General features: G+C 45.9%; 2 protein-coding genes across 4 annotated transcripts in view; one reads left to right on the top strand and one right to left on the bottom strand.

The window, feature by feature from the left end:
* Window positions 1-19,164, bottom strand: part of LOC111533669 (pyruvate carboxylase, mitochondrial-like) — a 1,148,173-nt gene that overhangs the window by 843,270 nt on the left and 285,739 nt on the right. The window lies entirely within an intron of this gene.
* The window catches only part of LOC111522220 (RNA-binding protein 4), a 36,447-nt gene that overhangs the window by 12,894 nt on the left and 4,389 nt on the right, over window positions 1-19,164 (top strand). Inside the window, exons 3-4 of one of the 3 annotated variants that reach the window (XR_002725199.3) lie at window positions 9,958-10,077; window positions 16,459-16,473. The gene's annotated coding sequence lies outside the window, so the exon portion shown is untranslated. Of the gene's footprint in view, window positions 1-9,957; window positions 10,078-16,455; window positions 16,474-19,164 lie in introns of those variants that run through there. The other 2 variants (XR_002725198.3, XR_002725197.3) reach the window with 2 other exon arrangements.

The following is a 19,164-nucleotide window of genomic DNA, read 5'->3' as shown; positions in this document are numbered from 1 at the left end:
GAGGTGGAGCTTGCAGTGAGCTGAGATCCAGCCACTGCACTCCAGCCTGGGCAACAGAGCGAGACTCAGTAATAATAATAATAAAATTTAAAAATGAGCTGGTCATGGTGACTCGCGCCTGTAGTTCCAGCTACTCAGGAGGCTGAGATGGGAGGATTGCTTGATGCCAGGGATAGAGGTTGCAGTGAACAGGGATGGTATCACTGGACTCCATCCTGAGTGACAGAGTGGGACCCTGTCTCGGAAGTTTTCCAGGCATCCTCAAAATTGGGGTTTTGGGTAAATACTAAATTAAACCAGGCTCCTTACCCTAGAGCTACACATCAATACTTAAAGTAGCCTCAGGGGGATGCAGTAGTGAGAGGAGAGTGAGATTATTGGCACTGGTACTAGGTGCTGTTTCAAATTACCCAGGTCAGTTTGCTCTCAGTACTTTTGTGTTCTTATACATCATCTCATTCTGAGGTAAAAGGAATTCCCAGGATGATGGTGATGGGAAGTCCCAGGACTCCCTTTCTGCAGTGGATTTGGAGAAGAGTAGTCCAGGTTGAAGCAAGAGAAAGTATACTTCTAAGAGGGGATGTCTCAGACAAAAAACTGTATTATAATATACTGAGGAAATTTTTGCCTTATTTGGAGAGTTCAGAGCTGAATTACTGATGAACTACAGAGAAAATGAAAAAATTAAGGTAAATATTAACTAGAATAAACAAAAACTTGTGAAGTGCTATAACGAGGATTTTCTTTTTTGAGACGGAGTCTTGCTCTGTCACCCAGGCTGGAGTGCAGTGGCGTGATCTCGGCTCACTGCAAGCTCCGCCTCGGGTTCACGCCATCCATTCTGCCTCAGCCTCCTGAGTAGCTGGGACTACAGGTGCCCGCCACCACACCCGGCTGAGTTTTGTATTTTTTTTAGTAGAGACGGGGTTTCACTGTGTTAGCCAGGATGGTCTCGATCTCCTGACCTTGTGATCCGCCCCCCCTTGGCCTCCCAAAGTGCTGGGATTACAGGCGTGAGCCACCACGCCCGGCCAACATGAGGATTTTCTTACTCCGTTTGAGCTACTGTGACAAAAGACCATAAACTGGATGGCTTATATACAACAGAATTTTATTTCTCAGCGTTTTGGAGCCTGGGAAGGCCAAGATCAAGGCTGTGGCAGACTTGGTGCCTGGATCCTGTCTTGAGTTTGCAAGGCAGGAAGGGTGAGGGATTTCTCTGGGGTTTCTTTTATATAAGGGCACAAATCCCATTGATGAGGACTTTGTTCTTTGGTGTAATCACCTCTCAAAGGTGTACCTAATACTTTCACCTTGGGGATTCGGATTTTAACATGAATTTTCGGGGGACATAAACACTCAAACCGTAGCAGGATTCAACTGTGTGTTATATTTACCTAGTTACGATTGTTGTAGCTCTGAATATTGTAATAAAATAATAATCTCATGAAGTGGGGATGGGTGGGTAATATGTGTAAGAGCAAAACTCATAGAAATGAGGAATTATTTTTTTTGGTCTCGCCCAGACCGGAGCGCAGTGGTGCGATCTTGGCTCACTGCAAGCTCCGCCTCCTGGGTTCACGCCATTCTCCTGCCTCAGCCTCCCGAGTAGCTGGGACTACAGGCGCCCGCCACCACGCCTGGCTAAATTTTTTTGTATTTTAGTAGAGATGGGGTTTCACCGTGTTAGCCAAGATGGTCTCGATCTCCTGACCTCATGATCTTGGCCGCCCAAAGTGCTGGGATTACAGGCATGAGCCATCATGCCCAGCCAAAAGGAGATTTTTAAAAGTGGCAAATGGATTATGAACATCTTATTCAGAAATAAAGGTAAAGAACAGCTAAAAAGGCAAAAGCAATTGGCTTCTGGGGAAGGTGGGGCCGGGGACTTTTTGAAGCCTTAATATTTGCTTTGTTAAACCATGTTCTTGCATTATTAAGTTTTTTCATGGTAACAACTCTATTTTGTCAAGCCAGATTATGATGGCTTAACCTGAGTGAACCTTCCAGCTTCTCACCAGATGCAAATCTGACAGGAATAGGGACTTGTGTTACTTTATGGCAGGTAAATAGCACCCTTGAGATACAAAATTGGGATGGTTTCGGGCGTGGTGGCACCTGTCTGTAGTCTCAGCTACTAGGGAGGCTGAGGTGTAAAGATTGAGCGCAAGAGTTCCAAGGCCAGCCTGGCCAACATAGTGAGACCTGACCTGTCTGAAACATATACCCGCCCACCCCCACCCCGACCAAAACAGGGATGGTTCTTCCTGTCCACTTAAGGAGACACGACACCAAAGGAGAAAGTACTTGGATAATGATGAGTGAATTGAGCATTTTATTACTGCTCTCATTTTTGTCTTGTCACAACTAACGGGAGGTTGAGTACTCTGTCCACTGGGGGCTGGTGCTTCCATTGAGGGTTGTGTGTGCCTGCTGATTTCTTTGAGTTCCTCTATCCAACATCAGAATTGTTTGTATTCAGATAAGCAACAAGATGGGACTTCACAGTTTCACAATGTAAGGAAGATTGACACCTAACCGACTTTGGGGCTTCCTTTGTACAGTTGACCATTGAACAACAAGGGTTTGAACTGTTGTGCAGGTTCACTTATACATGGACTTATAGATGGATTTTCTTCTGTCTCTGCTGCCCCTGAGACAGCCAGACCAACCCCTCCTCCTACTTTTCCTCAGCCTATTCAACGTGAATACCATCGGGATGAACACCTTTATGGATGATTCACTTCTACTTTTTTTTTTTCTTTTGAGAGGGAGTCTTGCTCTGTCACCCAGGCTGGAGTGCAGTGATGTGATCTTGGCTCACTGCAATCTCTGCCTCTTGGGTCCAAGCAAATCTCCTGTCTCCGCCTTCTGAGTAGCTGGAACTGTAGGCACATGCCAACCATGCCCAGGTAACTTTTGTATTTTTAGTAGAGACAGGGTTTCACCATATTAGTTAGGCTGTTCTCGAACTCTTGACCTTAGGTGATCCACCCACCTCAGCCTCCCAAAGTGTTAGGATTACAGGTGTGACCCACCACGCCCAGCCTTTTCTTTAGCTTTTATTGTAAGAATACAGTATACATGTAACACATAAAATATGTTAATTGACTTATGACCTGTAAGGCTTCCAGTCAACAACAGGCTACTACGTTTTGGGAAATAAAAAATTATACATGGGTTTTCTTTTTTCTTTTTTTTTTTTTTTTTTCGTGACAGAGTCCTGCTCTGTCACCCAGGATAGATAATCACACTTTGAATACATGCCTCAATTAAAAAGGCAAAAAATAAGCAGGGCACAGTGGCATGCACCTGTAGTCTCAGGTACTCGGCAGGCCGAGGTGCAGGGATTGCTTGAGCAGCCCAGGAGTTCAAGCCCAGCGTGAACAACAGCAAGACTCTCTCTAAAAATATTACTTATTTTTAATGCACCTCGGCATTATATATTATAAATAATAATATTTAATTATTACTTATTTAGCATGCACCACCACGCCCAGCTCAGTTTTGATTAATTATTTTAGAGACAGGGTCTTGCTCTGTCATCCAGGCTAGAGTGCCACGGTGTTGTATCTCACTGCAGCCATAGCTCTGAGGCCCAAATGATCCTCCAGTCTCAGCCTCCCAAGTATTGAGGACTATAGGCGTATGCCACCAAGCCCTACTAACTTTTTAAAAAATTTTATTTTTGAGACAAGGTCTCACTTTGTTCCCTAGGCTGGAGTGCTGTGGTGTAAACATGTCTCACTGCAACCTTGACCTCCCAGGCTGAAGCTATCCTCTCGCCTCAGCCTCCTGAGTAGCTGGGACCACAGGCATGCACCACCACGCCCAGCTGAGTTTTGATTAATTATTATTTTATTTTTTATTTTTTTTAGAGACAAGGTTTTCCCCTGTAGCCCAGCCTGGTCTTGAACTCCTGGGCTTAAGCGATCCTCCTGCCTTAGCCTCCCAAAGTGCTGGGATTACAGGTGTGAGCCACTGTGCCCCGCCTACAGATAATTTGTTTTTTTATTTTTTGAGATGGAGTCTCACTCTATTGCCCAGGTTGGAGTCCAGTGGCTCCATCTCGGCTCACTACAATGTCTGCCTTCTGGGTTCAAGCGATTCTCCTCCCTCAGCCTCCTGAGTAGCTAGGATTACAGGCGCATACTACCATGCCCAGCTAAATTTTTTTTTATAGTTTTAGTAGAGACAAGGTTTCACCATGTTGGTCAGGCTGCTCTCGAACTCCTGACCTTGTGATCTGCCCGCCTCGGCCTCCCAAAGTACTGGGATTATAGGCGTGAGCCACCGCGCCCAGCCTTCTTTTTAATTCTTTAAAATTTGCTGGGCGTGGTAGCCCACATCTGTAATCCCAGCTACTCAGGAGGCTGAGGGAGGAGAATTGCTTGAACCTGGGAGGCGGAGGTTGCAGTGAGCCAAGATTGCACCACTGCACTCCAACCTGGGTGACAGAGTGAGACTGTCTCAAAAAAAAGAAAAACGTGCCCGTAAGTGCAGTTTTTTTTTAAAAACAAAAAGGATAAGGTTATATTTAAACAATTCTTAGACATAATGTTTTAACATTTTTTGATGTGTCTGAAATTTGTGTCTTGCTTATCCATATGTCTCATAGTTCAATTGGCAGTGTTTAATTTTTTTTTTTTTTTTTTTTGAGACAGAGTCTTGCTCTATTACCCAGGCAGGAATGCAGTGGCATGATCTCACTTATAACCTCCGCCTCCTGGGCTCAAGTGATCCTCCCACCTCAGCCTCCTGAATAGCTGGGACTACAAGTGCACACCACCACGCCCGGCTAATTGTTTTTGTATTTTTTTTTTGTAGAGATGGGGTTTTGCCATGTTGAGTGGCTGGTCTTTAACTCCTCAGCTCAAGCGTTCCACCCACCTCAGCCTCCCAAAGTGCTGGGATTACAGGCGTGAGCCACTACGTCTGACTGGCAGTGTTTTAGTAGTGTATAAAATAATGTTGTACCTGGGCCAGGTGCGGTGGCTCGCGCCTGTAATCCCAGCACTGGGAAGCTGAGGTGGGCGGATCACAAGGTCAGGAGATCGAGACCATCCTGGCTAACATGGTGAAACCCTGTCTCTACTGGAAATACAAAAAATTAGCTGGGCGTGGTTGCTTGTGCCTGTAGTCCCAGCTACTCCGGAGGCTGAGGCAGGAGAATAGCGTGAACCTGGGAGGCGGAGCTTGTAGTGAGCCGAGATAGCACCACTGCACTCCAGCCTGCATGACAGAGCGAGACTCTGTCTCCCCCCCACCAAAAAAAAGTTGTACCTGAACGTTAGTGACATTTTGTATTAGATAAAAAATGGTTATTTGGTATGAGTGCAGGTATTTTAATAAGCTACATTCCTAGAGATTGATGGGCAGTTTATATTTTGCTGTGTGTCAAAATTGTCCTCAAGTGATTACAATGTATATTCCCACCAGTTAGATGTGAAAAGCTTCACCTAAAACCATTACCTTGTGGGGGTATTTCAACATTAATGGGGAGAGGGGGTGTGACACAAATATTCAGACCATAGCTGTCTTACTGTATTTATAATTAGTGTCTATTTTTGTAATGAGTGAAGTTTTAATTTTTTGTAGAGACAGGGTCTTGCCATGTTGCCCAGGCTGGTCCTCAAACTCCTGCCCTCAAGTGATCCTCCTGACTTGGCCTCCCAAAGTGTTGGGATTACAGGCTCAAGCCATTGCGTGATCTCGGCTCACTGCAACCTCCGCCTCCTGGGTCCCGGTTCAAGCAGTTCTGCTTCCTCAGCCTCCTGAGTAGCTGGGATTATAGGCACGTACTACCACACCCAGCTAATTTTTATATTTTTTGTGTTTTTAGTAGAGATGGGGTTTCATCATGTTGGCCAGGCTGGTCTCGAACTGCTGACCTCGTGATCCACCTACCTCAGCCTCCCAAAGTGCTGGGATTATAGGTGTGACCCACCACGCCAGTCCTGGAGTTTTGCTTTTGTTGCCCAGGCTGGAGTGCAATGGTACGGGTTTAAGTGATTCTCTTGCCTCAGACTCCTGATTAGCTGGGATTATAGGCATGTGCCACCACACCTGGCTAATTTTGTATTTTTAGTAGAGATGGGGTTTCTCCATGTTGGTCAGGCTGGTCTCCCAACCTCAGGTGATCTGCCCGCTTCAGCCTCCCAAAGTGCTAGGATTACAGGCGTGAGCACCGCGCCTGGCAGCCCTTTATATTTTTAAGAGTCGTTTGTATTTCCTTTTTGTCTTTTTATATCTTTAGCACTTAGCTTTAAAAAAAAAAAAAAAAAAAAAACTAGGCTTTTGGGCGCCTGTAATTCCATCTACTCAGGAGGCTGAAGCAGGAGAATCATTTGAACCCAGGAGGTGGAGGTTGCAGTGAGCTGAGATCACACCACTGCACTCCAGCCTGGGTGATAGAGCAAGACCCTGTCTCAACAAGAAGAAGAAATACTTGGGCATCAGCCAAGTCTTTTGATCCCAAGATGATTTATTTAACAAGTTTCCTTTAGGTTTTACTGCTGGACATCCTTAAGATAAGAAATTGGACTGGCAAGCCTGGGTAATATGGCGAAACTCTATCTCTACAAAAGATTTTAAAAAATAGCTGAGCATGGTGCTGTGTACCTGTAGTTCCACCTACTCTCGAGTTTGAGGTAAGAGGGTTGTTTCAGCCCGGGACATTGAGGCCACAGTGAGCCATGATCGTGCCACTGCACTCCAGCCTGGGCAGCAGAGCAAGACACTGTCTCAAAAAAAAAAAAAAAAGAAAGAATTGGGGTTTGGCAGTGTTTCCCCCTAAGGAGAATGGATAAATCATATCAGTGGTACAGTATTCTTACTTTGTTTTGTTTTCTCTTGTTTTGAGACAAGATCTCACTGTTGCTTAGGCTGGAGGGCAGTGTTGCAATCATGGTTCACTGGGGCTGTGAACTTCTGGGCTCAAGTGTCCTCTCACTTCAACCTCCTGAGTAGCTGGGGTTATAGGCATGAGCCACCATGGCCAGCTGGCACATTATTCTTAAACACCAACTAATGTGGAAGAGTCGTCGTCGTTTTGTTTTGGAGACATTCCATTCCAAAATGCCAACCTGTTAATTTCTTTAACTTCTTTTTTTGAGACAGAGTTTTGCTCTCACTGCCCAGGCTGGAGTGCAATGGCGCGATCTCGGCTCCCTGCAAACTCTGCCACCTGTGTTCAAGTGATTCTCCTGTCTCAGTCTCCTGAGTAGCTGGGATTACAGGCACGTGCAATCACGTCTGGCTAATCTTGGTATTTTTAGTAGAGATGGGGTTTCATCATATTGGTCAGGCTGGTCTTGAACTCCTGACCTCAGGTGATCCACCCTGAGGTGGATCGGCTCGGTCTCCTAAAGTGCTGGGATTATAGGCGTGAGCTACTGCGCCCAGCCTAATTTCTTGAACTTCTTACCTTGTGTTCCTTACCTCAATTCTTTACACGTTGCTTTTTTTTTTTTTGAGACAGTTTTGCTCTGTCACTCAGGCTGGAGTCCAGTGGTGCAATCGTAGCCTCCTGCAACCTCTGCTTCCTGGGTTCAAGTGATTCTCCTGCCTCAACCCCCCAAATAGCTGGGACTACATGTGTGCACCCCCACGCCTGGATAATCTTTTTTATTTTTTGTAGAGTCTGGGTTTTGCCATGTTGACCAGGCTGGTCTCAAACTCCTGACTTCAGGTGATTCACCCGCGTTGGCTTCCCAAAGTGCTGGGATTTCAGGCATGAGCCACTGTGCCCGGCCCACTTTTCTGTTTAAAAGATTATTCCTTGTTTCTGCTACATGTCCCTAATGGTTGTGTGGTAGTTTCTCCTCCATGTCATCTTCATGACCTAAACTGATGGAAGCTCCAACGTCTAAAACTTACATTCTAGTCCAAGACAAATAATGAACATAGTAAATAACTAAATTATGTGTTAGGACGTAAGACCTTTGTATTAAAAAGGTTCAAGTTGAGTAGCGAGGATTGGGAGAGCTAGTGCAGCATATGTGTGTGCAGATTGCTGTGATAAATAGGGGGCCAGGCCTGTGTATTTAAAAAATTTTATAATTTTTTAAAAATAGAATTATATACACACACACACACACACATATATATATATATATATATATATATATATTTTTTTTTTTTGAGATGGAGTTTTGCTCTTGTCACCCAGGCTGGAATGCGATGGCGTGATCTTGGCTCACTGCAACCTCTGCCTCCCAGGTTCTAGCGATTCTTCTGCCTCAGCCTCCTCAGTAGCTGGGATTATAGTCATGCACCACCATGCCTGGCTAATTTTTGTATTTTAGTAGGGATGGTGTTTCACCATATTGGCCCTGCTGATTTCGAACTCCTGACCTCAGGTGATCCACCGGCCTTGGCCTCCCAAAGTGCTGGGATTATAGGAACGAGCCACTGCACTCGGCTTGGGCCTCTTAAAAAAGTGAGATTTGAGCAATGAGTTGAATTAGATGTAAGTTAGCACCAGGTATCTGGGGGGAAAGTACTCCAGGTAGAGAGAATATCTTGAGCAAGGGTCTCAAGGTGGAAGTGTTCTAACAGTAAAGAGGCCAGTGGCAAGAGTGAGTGAGGGGAGAGAGGAGCAGAAGAGATCAGGTCGTTAGCAGATCTAGTAGTTAATCTGTGGCCTTTCTGGCCTTCATTCTGAGTAAACTAGTCTTGTGGGGTTTTTAAGCAGTGTCATAATGTGATTTACTTTTTACAAAAATCAGCTCTTCAGAGTTTTTTTTTTTTTTTTTAAACCACCCTTTCAATCCAGGTTTTCCTGACTCTGGGAAGAACCAGGAAGAGACGGCCCTGAAGTATTCTTGTTTTTTTGAGATGGAGTTTTGCTTTTGTTGTCTAGGCTGGAGTGCAATGGTGTGATCTCAGCTCACCACAACCTCTGCCTCCCGGTGATTCTCCTTCCTTCTGAGTAGCTGGGATTACAGGTGCCCACCACCATGCCTGGCTAATTTTATATATATATATATATATTTTTTTTTTTTTTTAGGCGGAGTCTCGCTCTGTTGCCCAGGCTGGAGTGCAGTGGCTCAATCTCAGCTCACTGCAAGCTCTGCCTCTTGGGCTCACACCATTCTCCTGCCTCAGCCTCCCGAGTAGCTGGGACTACAGGCACCTGCCACCACTCCCGGCTAATTTTGTTTTTGTATTTTTAGTAGAAATGGGGTTTCACTGTGTTAGGATGGTCTTGATCTCCTGACCTTGTGATCCACCTGCCTCGGCCTCCCAAAGTGCTGGGATGACAGGTGTGAGCCACTGTGTCTGGCCTAATTTGGTATTTTTTTAGTAGAGACGGGGATTCTCCATGTCGGTCAGGGTGGTCTCGAACTCCCAACCTCAGTTATCTGCTCACCTTGGCCTCCCAAAGGGCTGAGGTTACAGGCGTGAGCCACCATGCCAGGCCTGAAGTATTCTTTTCAAACAATAAAATACACCAGTATTGAAAACAATTTGATACATTGTGACAATGTACTTTTTGGGGGGGCTTTTTTTTTTTTAAAAAGATGGTGTCTCACTCTATTGCCCAGGCTGGAGTGCACTGGCATGATCTCTGCTCACTGCAGTCTCCACCTCCCGGGCTCAAGCGATTTTTGTGCCTCAGCCTTTTGAGTAACTGGGATTGTAGATGCATGCCACCATGCCCGGCTCATTTTTATATTTTTAATAGAGACGGAGTTTCACCATGTTGGCCAGGCTGGTCTCAAACTGCTGACCTCAGGCGATCCACCACCTTGGCCACCCAAAGTGCTGGGATTACAGGCACAGTCGTGAGCCACTGCCCCGTCTTTTGATAACTGATGGTTACAATGTTCCCATCGCTGCAATCAAAATACAGAACATTTTTGTCAGCCAGAAAGCCCTTGTTCCCCTTTGTAGTTAATCCTCAGGCCCTGATCAATTTTTTAGTCTTTTTTTATTTTTCTTTTTTTTTTTAAGGTGCGGTCTTTGTTGCCTAGACTGGAATACAGTGGTATGAGCATGGCTCATTGCAGCCTCGACCTTCTGAGCTGAAGCAGTCCTTCCATCTCAATCTCCCAAGAAGCTGGAACTACACAGGTATGCACCATTGCACCTGGCTAATTTATTTTTTATCTTTTGGTAGAGATGGGGTCTCCCTATGTTGCCCAGGCTGGTTAGGAACTCCTGGCTCAAACTATACTCCTGCCTCAGCCTTCCAAAGTACTAAGATTAGGCCAGGTGCAGTGGCTAACACTTGTAATCCCAGCACTTTGGGAGGCTGAGGGGGGCGGATCACTTGAGGTCAGAAGCTTGAGAGCAGCCTGGCCAACATGATGAAACCCCATCTCCACTAAAAATATAAATATTAGCCACTTGTCATCGTGCACACCTGTAGTCCCAGCTACTTGGGAGGCTGAGGCAGGAGAATCGTTTGAACCCGGGAGGTGGAGGTTGCAGTGAGATGAGATAGCGCCATTGCACTCTAGCCTGGGCGACAGAGCAAGATTCCATCTAAAACAAAAACAAAACAAATAGGCATGAGCCACCTCGCCTGCCCCCTCCCCCACCTTTTTTTTGAGACAGGGTCTTCCTGTGTCACCCAGACTGGAGTGCGGTATTCAACCTCTGCCTCCTCCCAGGCTCAAGCAATTCTCCCACCTCAGCCTCCCAAGTAGCTGGGACCACAGGCACATGCCAACATGCCCAACTTATTTCTGTATTTTTTTGTAGTCATGGTTTTGCCATGTTGCCCAAGCTGGTCTTGAACTGAGCTCTAGCCGTTTGTCTGCCTCAGCCTCCCAAAGTGCTGGGATTACAGGTGTGAGCCACGTAGCCTGACCCTTTTTTAAATTTTTTTTTTTTTTGAGATGGAGTTTTGCTCGTTGCCCAGGCTGAAATGCAGTGGCATGATCTTGGCTCAGTGCAACCTTTGCCTCCTGGATTCAAGCGCTTCTCCTGCCTCAGCCTCCCTAGTAGCTGGGATTACAGGCATGTACCACCACGCCTGTCTAATTTTGTATTTTTAGTAGAGATGGGGTTTCTTGGTGGTGGTCAGGTTGGTCTTGAACTCCTGACTTCAGGTGATCCACGTGCCTTGGCCTCCCATAGTGCTGGGATTACAGACGTGAGCCACTGTGCCTGACCTAAGCTGACCTTTTTTTTGTTTGTTTTAAATGGGCAACTAGAATAGGCTCAGAGATTCCCTGAAATCATTGTTAATTGTCAAAATTTGGGGGGATTCTCCCCCCAGGGATGTGGCTAAACATCCTCCAATGCACAGGAGGGCACCTTTCCCAGATATCAGTAGTGCCAAGTTTGAAATCCTCTTTAAGACTTCATTCATTGGCCGGGCGCGGTGGCTCAAGCCTGTAATCCCAGCACTTTGGGAGGCCGAGACGGGCGGATCACGAGGTCAGGAGATCGAGACCATCCTGGCTAACACGGTGAAACCCCGTCTCTACTAAAAATACAAAAAAAACTAGCCGGGCGAGGTGGTGGGCGCCTGTAGTCCCAGCTACTCCGGAGGCTGAGGCAGGAGAATGGCGTAAACCCGGGAGGCAGAGCTTGCAGTGAGCTGAGATCCGGCCACTGCACTCCAGTCCGGGCGACAGAGCGAGACTCCGCCTCAAAAAAAAAAAAAAAAAAAAAAAAGACTTCATTCATTGCTTTGGCTTTGTCTACCATCTGGAGTTGTGCTGTTCAGTGTGGTAGCCAGAGCCATATACAGTGCTGTGAGTACCAAATACCTATGGGATTTAAAAAATTAATATGATAAGCCAGGTGCTGTGGCTCATGCCTGTAATCCCGGCACTTTGGGAGGCCAAGGCAGGCAGATCACTTGATGTCAGAAGTTTGAGACCAGCCTAGTCAAGATGGTGAAACCCCATCTCTACTAAAAATACAAAAATTAGCCAGGCGTGGTGGCATGTGCCTGTAATCCCAGCTACTTGGGAGGCTGAGACAGAAGAATCGCTTGAACCCGGGAGGTGGAGGATCTAGTGAGCCAAGATTAGGCCACTGCACTCTAGCCTGGGTGACAGAGCAAGAGTCTGTCTCTCAAAAAAAAACAAAATAATATGAGAAAGAATATATTCATTTTTTAATGCTCATTATATGTTGAAGTGATAATTTTTTTGCATATATTGGGTAAAAACACATTAAAATTGTGTTTGTTTTTTTCCTAACCACTAGACTATCTGGGGAAAATAAAATTAATACAACTTAATTTCACCTGTTTCAGTTCCCTATGTGGTTTGCATTTGTGGCTCACATTGTATTTCTGTTATTAACACTGATCCAGGTGCTAAAGACTCTTGATATTTCCAGTTCGAAACCTCTCTTCTGTGCTCAAGATTCCGTGTGCTCAAGATTCAGGGATCTAGAGACCTAGTTGACATTTCTTCTTGGTTCTTTTTTTTTTTTTTTTTTTTTTTGAGATAGAGTCTTGCCCTGTTGCCCAAGCTGGAGTGCAGTGGCATGATCTCGGCTCACTGCAACCTCCGCCTCCCGGGTTCAGGTGATTCTTCTGCCTCAGTCTCTTGAGTAGCTGGGACTACAGGCGCGTGCCACTACACCCGGCTAATTTTTGTATTTTTAGTACAGACGGGATTTCACCATATTGGCCAGGCTAGTCTCGAACTACTGACCTCGGGTTCCTCCTGCCTTGGCCTCCCAACATTGTGGGATTACAAGCATGAGCTACTGTGCCTGGCTGGGTCTCTTAATACACCTCAAACTTGGTACATCTGAGATAGGGCTCCGGAGACTCCCCACTCTAAAATCATTTCTCCTTCAGTCTTCCTTATCCCCTTCTCTTCCAACCAGATTCCTGGTAGTCATTCTTACCCCCTCCCCAACCATTAGCAGCTCTTCACCATGTTTATATCACATGTTGCCTCTTTTCTCTATGTCTTTGCCACAGCCATAGTCTAGACCATGCTATCCTCTTCCACCAAGATAACTACAGTGTCCTCTAGGTCTGCCTTTTCCTTATCCTTGTGTCTTCAAAATGTTCTCCATTTAGTAGCCAGAATGATCTTGTGAAATGTAAATCAGATGTTCCTTACTCAGAACCTTTCAGCAACTGCCAATTTTATCTAAAGTAAAATGCCCAGTCCCTTAGTTTGATCGTGCCTTGCCTCTGTCACTCTCTATTATCTCAGGCCCTTTTCCCTATTTATCTATCCTTTTCTGACCACACTGACTCTCCTTTCAGATCATTGTATACACTGAGCTCTTTCCTGCCTCAGGACCGTTTTTTGTTTGTTTGTTTGTTTGTTTTAATTATATCTGGAAGGACCTTTCTCTTTACTGCTTTAGAGCTAACATCCTCAGGTCTTAGCTTTAGGATCAAGTATCGGAATGCCCTCCTAAACCACCTACCTGTAGCTTAGTAGATCTGTCCTCCCATTATTCCCTGCCATTGGACCTATTCTGTGTAATTTGTGGTACTTGTCACAAATTCTTTTTTTTTTTGAGATGGGAGTCTTTTTTTTTTATTTTTTTGAGACGGAGTCTTGCTCTGTCAGCCAGGCTGGAGTGCAGTGGCAGGATCTCGGCTCGCTACAACCTCCGCCTCCCGGGTTCAAGTGATTCTCCTACTTCAGCCTACCGAATAGGTAGAATTACAGGCTCCTGCCTAATTTTTTTGTATTTTTAGTAGAGACAGGGTTATGCCACGTTGTCCAGGCTGGTCTCGAACTCCTGAACTCAGGTGATCTTCCCACCTTGGCCTCCCAAAGTGCTGGGATTACAGGCGTGAGCCACCGCACCAGGCCACTAATTTCTTTTTTGTTTTAGACGGAGTCTCGCTCTGTCACCCAGGCTGAAGTACAGTGGCACAATCTCGGCTCACTGCAACTTCCACCTCCCGGATTCAAGCGATTCTCTGCCTCGGCCTCCTGAGTAGCTGGGATTACAGGTGCGTGCCACCACGCCTGGCTAATTTTTGTATTTTTAGTAGAGACAGGGTTTCACCATGTTGGTCAGGCTGGTCTCGAACTCCTGACTTCAGGAATTCCGCCTGCCTTGTCCTCCCAAAATGCTGGGATTATAGGCATGAGCCACTGCACCTGGCCCAATTTCTTTGCTTATTCATTTATTGAATAATTTCTTCACAAAACTGTAAGGGAAACAGAAAATTACCTTCCTTCAGTATTTCCAGTCCTTGGAAATAATGTCTGAAACACATATAATGGGCATTTGTTAATAAATGTGTGTATGTAGGCTGCCATGTGAATGATGTACTCCCCTTAATGTACTACCCTGCCCACCCACTATCCAACCATTTATTGCTTTAGCAGCCACCAGTCATTCAAGGAACTAAGTGCAAGTACAGGGCCAGACACTGGAGTAGGAGCAGAGGACCCATAAATGGCCACTGTTAGGGCTGGAGTCATCCCCAGCCCATAAGAGGTTAGCAGTCAAGAAAAGCAGATATGGGCTGGGTGCGGTGGCTCACGCCTGTAATCCCAGCACTTTGGGAGGCCGAGGTGGGTGGATCACGTGGTCAGGAGATCGAGACTATCCTGGCTAACATGGTGAAACCCCGTCTCTACTAAAAATACAAAAAAACAATTATCTGGTCGTGGTGGCGGGCGCCAGTAGTCCCAGCTACTCAGGAGGCTGAGGCAGGAGAATGGCATGAACCCAGGAGGCGGAGCTTGCAGTGAGCTGAGATCGCGCTATTGCACTCTAGGCTGGGCGACGGAGCAAGACTCTGTCTCTAAAAAACAGAGAAAAAAAAAAGCAGATGTGGTAGAAGTGCTTGATAACCTAGGAGGGCCCTTTAGGTTTGAGGTTTGGTAAGCCCTAAAGGCAGAGCTGCGAGCAGCTTGTCTTGAGCATCCACTGCTGGCAAGAGTCAGGGCGGGAGAGGGAGCACTAACAGCTCTCCCTCAGTTACCACTTCAGCCCCCACATGTGCCTTACATCCCCTCTGTCCCCCTGCAGGAACAGCCCTCTTTATAGTTTGGCAGCACAGATCTATTTGTGTATTTGAGGGTCTACCGCCTCAGTTTGTGAGCTCCACGAGAGATCACACACTGTCTAGCTTGTTAATGGTCTTCCAGAGCCTGGCATAGTTCATTTGTAATAGTAATAGCCAACATTTCTGGAATGTTTTACATTAACCCCTCCAAACAACTCTGAGAGAAAGGTATAAATTCCCGACTGACAAATGAAAAAATGGGCTCAGAGATTAAGTAACATGCCCAAGGTTACAAAACAGGCTCAGACTTGAGTTCTGGCATTCCCCTCCAGAGCCTGCATTATACTTTTAGCCGATAGTTCAGCAAATGGGCCCAGGGCTTACGGCCTCCACCACAGGTAGCTCCCAATCTGGCCTGCGTTCTGGCTGCCCTGCAGTGCCTGGGGCTCTCCCAGGTTGTTCAAGGGGGTGGGGGTTGTCAGCTCCCTGTGACTTCCCCTCCACTGCCCCAGCCCTGTTTAGGGCAGTGCCATTTTATATGAGGACGTGTGCTTCAGAGTGCTGGTCACACACCCCAATAAACTGATCTCCAGTAGATCTTGTCTGTACAGAGGTGAGGTACAAGTCACAAACATGACCACCGAAAGGTACTGGTCATGTCCCAAAGTGGGGAGACAGAGTGGTACCCAGTACCCACGGTGCTAGGAGAAGGACCCTTTCCCTAGCCACTCACTTTTCCTAATTCTCAGAGCCACTGTCAGGCTTCTGAGATACCTGAGATACCAGAGCCAAATGTGGGCCAGGGCCACCTAGTTCCCTCCATCTGAAGAGCTTGCAAGCCTCCCTCCCCATCCCCTTCCATGTGGACCAGGACTATCCTTAGGACTCTTGGTCTCTTAGCCAACTGCTTATCTCTATTTCAGGAGCTTCTTAATGCAACTTTCTGCTGTGGTGAACAAGCACAAGGGTCTCTTTGTCTTTACCACTGTGGGGATGTTGGGCAAATCCTTTAAACTTTTCTTTTCTTTTTTTTGTTTGAGACAGTCTTGCTCTGTCACCCAGGCTGGAGTGCAGTGGTGTGATCTTGGCTCACTGCAACCTCCACCTCCCAGGTTCAAGCGATTCTGCCTCAGCCTCCCGAGTAGCTGGGATTACAGACACGCGCCACCACACCCAGCTAATTTTTTTGTATTTTTAGTACAGACAGGGTTTCACCATGTTGGTCAGGCTGGTCTTGGAACTCCTGACCTCGGGTGATTCATCTGCCTCAGCCTCCCAAAGTGCTGGGATTATAGGTAGAACACTGCGCCCAGCCTAAACTTTCTAAACCTCAGTTGCTTAATTGCTGGGAGAGCCAGGATGCTACCTCATTGGGTTACTGTGGATTTGCAGAGGTGACAGACACGCAGTTTGAATTTGGCCTGGATTCTCAAAGGCCCTGCAAAGCTAAGGCACTTCAGATTGAATTCATCTTGTCAGATTTTTCACTCTTCCCCCATAAATCCTGGAGCTGATTCTATCATTTCTTGCATTTCATTTCTCCTCAGCAGTAGAGCCTAGCTCTGGTCTGAAGAAAGATGAGATTGATCTTCCAACAAACTGACAGCTCTTCCCAGGAATATTTACTTCTCCCCTCCTTCCTTTTCCTGAATCTCCTAGGCCAGGTGACTTCCTGAGGACCAGGTTTGTAAGCAAAATCCCGACAAGCTATGAAATCAATCTGGGGCAAGTTGCTTCCCTTTCCTGGTCCATCTTTCAGGCAGCCGACCTTTTTCTGCCCTTAGGACAAGTTCCTAACAGTACATTGAGTATCCTGAGGGTCTAGTGTCTTTCTGTGCCATGCCAGCTTCACTATGTATCTGGAAACCCGAGGAAGGGGGTAGATCTGAGGCTACAGAAACCACATATGCCTCATTCATCACCATGTTCCCACATCCTAGCTCATAGTAGGAATTCAAACAGCTGATAAATGAATTCAGGAGCTTTTAGTGTTGAGAGGCCTCATGGGACTCTGAAATGGTCTATAGTGAGAAACTTGGTGAACTAAAGGAATTTTGTATTCACAATATGCAGTTTCTCATATGAGAAGTAAGGTTTAGAAATAAAAACACTGGCCGGGTGCAGTGGCTCATGCCTGTAATCCCAGCATTTTGGGAGACCAAGGCAGGTGGACCACCTGAGGTCAGGTGTTCAAGACCAGCCTGACCAATATGGTGAAACTCCACCTCTACTAAAAATACAAAAATTCGCCAGGCGTGGTGTCGTGCGACTGTAATCCCAGCTACTGGCAAGGTTGAGACAGGAGAATTGCTCGAACCTGGGAGGCAGAGGTTGCAGTGGGCCGAGATCATACCAGTGCACTCGAGCCTGGGCGACAGAGCGAGACTCCATCTTAAAGAAAGAAATACATTTGTCTTACTCAACAGTCCTCTTTTGGGGTGAAAGGTTTTCTAAAATAAAGATTACACAATACTGCAGGGCTTTTTCTCCACCTATGAGTAGCTTATTTTACTACCTAACCATATGGTAACTCATTTTACCACAGTAGCCACAAATTGGGATAGCACAGATATGGAACACTTCCATCACTGCCAGAAGTGTTATTGGGCAGTGATGATATAGAACTCTTCTGCATAAAAAGTTTGTTTTTTGAGACGTTGTCTTGCTCTGTTGCCTGGCCTGGAGTGCAGTGGCGCTCACTACAAGCTCCGCCTCCCAGGTTCACGCCATTCTCCTGCCTCAGCCTCCCGAGTAACTGGGACTACAGGCGCCCGCCATCACACCCGGATAATTTTTTGCATTTTTAGTAGAGATGGGGTTTCACCGTGTTAGCTAGCATGGTCTCAATCTCCTGACCTCGTGATCTGCCCGCCTTGGCCTCCCAAAGATTAGAGGCGTGAGCCACCGCGCCCGGCCAGAAAATTTTTTTCTTGTTCTGCCAGTGAGATAGAAATCAAGATATGTTTATTATTTATTTATTTTTTTTGAGACAGAGTCTCACTCTGTCACCCAGGCTGGAGTGCAGTGGTGCAATATCAGCTTACTGTAACCTCTGCCTCCTGGGTTCAAGCGATTCTTGTGCCTCATCCTCCCCAGTAGCTGGGATTACAGGTACACACCACCATGCCCGGCTGAATTTTTTGTATTTTTAGTAGAGATGAGGTTTCGCCATGTTGCCCAGGCTGGTCTCAATTCTTGAGCTCAGGAAATCCACCCGCCTCAGCCTCCCAAAGTGCTAGGATTACAGGCGTGAGCCATGCACCTGGCACATGTTAAACTTCCTATGTTGAATTGTTTGAAACCTAGCATGGAGAACCATCAGAGATTTTGCCGAGGCCAGCAAAATCTGCAAATTTTTTTTCTTGGCTCTGCATAGTGCCTTGCAGATCACAAGAAAATCCCAGCATCTTTGCCTTATTTTCTCTTTTGTAAAACAGAGTCTTGCTTCCCTGGGGAATACTGAAGCTAACATGAGCCTTATGTACTTCACCACTGGTTGGAATGTGTGCATGGACAGGTTAACTTCTGTAGATTTGTCAGTCTGTTCCCCTAAGAAATGAGGGAAAATTTTTGCTTTACCTGTCAAGATTAAGTACGAAATACGTGAAGTAAATGCTATAGTATTGTAGGTAAAATTTCACATGTAGTCAAAATTTACACATCAACATTTCCATATAAAGTACAATAAAGCTTAAGTAGGGTTGAGTCCATCCTTAAATGTGTTCTATGGGGATCTAAACAAAGATAAATAAGATGTCCATGATCTAAAAGACATACGTGACTGCAAAATGTCACTGCTAATCATTAATATGTGATTTGCTTTTCTGCTCAAAGTACTCATATGACTTTATTTTAGCCAAAGCCTAATCCTAGCAGAATATTAGCACCTTGGGAAGAGAGACCTCTTTTAATAGCTCATAAGTGAATTTAATTATTTTTTAAAAATTAAAAAAGGAGAAACACTGGGGAGGGGTGGTAACTAAGCAAATTTTTTTTTAAAATATGAGTCAGAAAAATATGAAGCGAAATTGAGTTAACATGATAGGTCCTTGGAGAGAATCTGGCTCAGCCTTTTTCTGATGCAGGGCTTATTCCTAGCACTACTAATCTGGATCTGTTAGCCTTTAAACTGGTTTAAGAGCAGCTCTGGTTAGAGAAAAGTAGCCTCACCACCAGCTGTAGCAAATTTAGCATTCTCAAGAATGCTAAAGAATCTGGCTAACTAACTTCCCATCACCTATTACTGAAGCCACAGC

The sequence above is a fragment of the Piliocolobus tephrosceles genome, chromosome 13 (genome assembly GCF_002776525.5).
Source record: "Piliocolobus tephrosceles isolate RC106 chromosome 13, ASM277652v3, whole genome shotgun sequence".
Lineage (NCBI taxonomy): Eukaryota > Metazoa > Chordata > Mammalia > Primates > Cercopithecidae > Piliocolobus > Piliocolobus tephrosceles.
The sequence above is the reverse complement of the archived record's forward strand: the minus strand, read 5'-3'. Positions and strand labels throughout refer to the sequence as shown.